This window comes from Lycium barbarum, chromosome 7 (genome assembly GCF_019175385.1).
Source record: "Lycium barbarum isolate Lr01 chromosome 7, ASM1917538v2, whole genome shotgun sequence".
NCBI classification, from domain to species: Eukaryota; Viridiplantae; Streptophyta; class Magnoliopsida; order Solanales; family Solanaceae; genus Lycium; species Lycium barbarum.
The window spans coordinates 63,836,133-63,839,608 of NC_083343.1; positions in this window are offsets into that span (position 1 = coordinate 63,836,133).

The window sequence follows — 3,476 nt, forward strand, 5'->3', positions numbered from 1 at the left end:
GAGCGAAACGGGATTTGATTTTGCGCGAGCATAAGCCGCGAGAAAGGTATGTAAGGCTACCCTATTTCTTCTTTTGGCATGTCCTAGGAAGTCTAGGTCGATACTTGAGCCTCGGGGGCAATTCTGTTCATAGAAATCCGAAATTGAATTTGAGCACTATTCATTCAATCTAATTGAACTATAAATCTCACGTTTTGGTCGGAAGGAAATCAAACGTCCGAAACTTTTGTAAATGTGATCAAGTCGACTCGAAACTTCCTTGGATGACTCTATAGCCCTTAATGTCCATGATTCATGTCCGTCGCCTCGACTTGATCCGAGGTGGACCCACTACTCCCGAATCTTCCCCTATTGTTCTATTTGGCTGAATTCCGTACTATAATTAAGGGAAACTCTTGGCTATCGTTCCGATTACTAAATGATAGAAGTATACCTGACATGACCCATTTCACGACATGATCGAGTAACGAAATAAGTATAAAGAATTTGTGTCGGAAAGAATGTTATGAGTCATATTGTCCCCAACTTTCGTGAAGCATGTTTTAAAGAAAATTTTGGAAGAATGATAACACGAATGATGGTTTCACCGAAGCTTGACATATTACGATACGTACACATGATTTCGAAAGTTTATTTGATTTCATACACATGAAGTTGGCACGATACCTAAAGACTTATTTGATATATTCCTTAGTTGTTAATAAAGAAAACAAGTGATATAATTAATACCTTGATATGTGGTGGTGTGTGTGCGTATGAATCTAAGTTGCACTTAATTTGCTATATACGTCATCCGAAGGATAGCTGATATGACTAATACTTCGGTTTTGTGAAAATTGACTTCTGAAACATTTATGGAGCGTTCCGTACTTCGAACGCTCGTATCTTTTGTATACTAGTTCCGATCGACCCGAAACTTGTTTCTGGACCTCCAGACATCGATATTGTGTTTGCATATAATTATGTTTGTATCTCGGGTCTTGATTGTGTGCACGTGGTTTCGCACTACTCTATTCGCGCAAGCGTTGATTTGGATTTCACTGAGCCCGGGCCAGGACATGTTCTCGTGCGTATTTCTCTGCATTATTCACCGCGTCCCTCTCACTTGCGGGCCGGGGCATGTTACGTATGATATGATGACATTATGATATGATGACGGGGTGGTGGCCAGGATGGTACATTCACCGCGTCCCGCAAGAGAGGGCCGGGGCACGTTACATGCATGCATGATACATGACATTAACATACATGAAATATGATTCACCGCGCCCCTCGCTGAGGGCCGGGGTACGTTACTTGCATATGTGTTACATGACATTGGCATGTTTGATATATGTTTCACCGCGTCCCTTATCAAGGGCCGGGGCACGATACATGAATATTTGAGATATGATGTTAATATATATGATTCCATATACCGCGTCCCTCACAAAGGGCCGGGGCATGCTATTTGACATAAACATATAAAATATACGATCCTGTCATGCACACCCTAAGTTTGGTAGGTAAGCTTTTGGTACACAGGATGATTCACGTATTTATTGTATTTCTTCTGGCCTCCGACATCGACATATGAGCATATAGATGACTTGTGTGTGGAAGGTAAACGCTCTGGTATTTTGGATAGTGTACTTGTTTTGGTACCGTTGTTCGGGTCGTGTTTCTATTTTCTGTATTCCATGCTTTACTTCCTCAGTACATACTCCATATTGACCCCCTTTTTTCGGGGGCTGCGCTTCATGCCACGCAGGTACAGCCGCTTATTGTGGTGGTCCGCCAGCCTAGGTACACAGTCGACTTTGGGAGTGCTCCTTTGTTCCGGAGCCCACCTTTTGGTACAGATCCTTCAGTTGTACATATTGTTGTGTTTATGACTATTCTGGGGTACGGCGGGGCCCTGTCTCGCCATATGATTCTGTTGTCTGTATTAGAGGCCTGTAGACATGTTTGTGGGTTGGGGTCTTTCTGTACGGATGTGTGTATATGTTGTGTTTGGGCGATCCCATTCGCCGCGGCGGCCGGTCCGCATATGTTTACATGTTGCCTTGTTGGCCGGTGTGGCCTTTGTTGGTATTTTCTGTGTGCAGGGTTATTTTGGATAGTCTGTAAAACAAAGGAAACTCTGCCGAAATTTTTCTGGAAATCACCTAAATTTGGAATATAGCCTTGTCGGCTTCTGCTATATACTTGAATGAGTTTGAAAGATTCTTTAGAGATAGCATTTGATAAATGTGTTTGGGTGCCCAGGTCGGGCACTAGTCACGGCCTACGGGGTTGGGCCGTGACAGAAGTGGTATCAGAGCGGTTTGTCCTCGGAATGTCTACAGGCCGTGTCTAGTAGAGTCTTGTTTATCGGTGTGTTGTGCACCGCATCTTTAAACGGGAGGCTACAGGACATTTAGAGTGTTACCTTTCTTTGGATCTTAGATTGTGCCATAGAGCTGTGCTATTAGGGTGATTCTGTTCTGATCGGTTGTTGTGTTTTTCAGTGATGCCTCCGAAGAAGGCTACGGCTGCCCAGAAGGGTAAGGTGATGGTCGGAGAGACCAGTCAGGTGCAGCGAGTTACCCGGGCTCGTGTTCAGGATTTGCCCAAGGTCGTACCCCACTCAGAGGGATCTGCTACACCACCGGCGGAGCCTAGAGCAGGTCCATCAGCAGCTCCAGGGGCCCGAGTACCCGCACCCGAGCCTCCAGCTCCTCAGCCAGGGGCGGAGGACAGGACGCTGAGGGAGGCCGTGCAGTTATTGACCACACTGGTAGCGGGGCAGGCTCGCAGACGCGGGCGGAGAGATGAGGATGATGATGACAGGCGTGACAGCCTGAGGGTTCGAGAGTTCCTATTATGTGGCCCCCCAGAGTTTTTCGGGTCTAAGCCCGACGAGGACCCCCATGACTTTATTCGGGGGATGCGACGATCACTAGATTTGGTCAGGGCTTCACAGACTGAGTCTGTTGAGTTGGCTTCGCATAGGCTACGGGATGTTGCCGCTCACTGGTATGAGTCCTGGGAGCTATCCAGGGGTGAGCGTGCTTCCCCAGCTACATGGGACGAGTTCGTGGCTGCTTTCACCCGCCACTTTTTGCCACCGGAGTTACGGCGGGCGCGGGTTGATCAATTTTTGCATCTGCAGCAGAGGGGTCGGAGTGTTCGTGAGTATAATTTGGAGTTTGATTCTCTTGCCCGGTATGCACCTGCTATAGTAGCAGATATGACTGACCGGATGCACCGGTACGTGATGGGGTTAGACCGCTATTTGATTGATGGCTGCATGGCGGTGGCATTGCAGACAAACATGGATATAGCCCGGCTACAGGCCTATGCTCAGGGTATGGAGGACCGACACATGGCTAATTATCCTAGTAGGGATCGAGATAGGAGGCCGCCCAAGAGGGCCAGGTACATGGGATACTCTGGGGAGTTTCGAGGCGGACAGCCTCAACAGTATGTCAGACAGTCTTCTCAGCAAGCGCAAA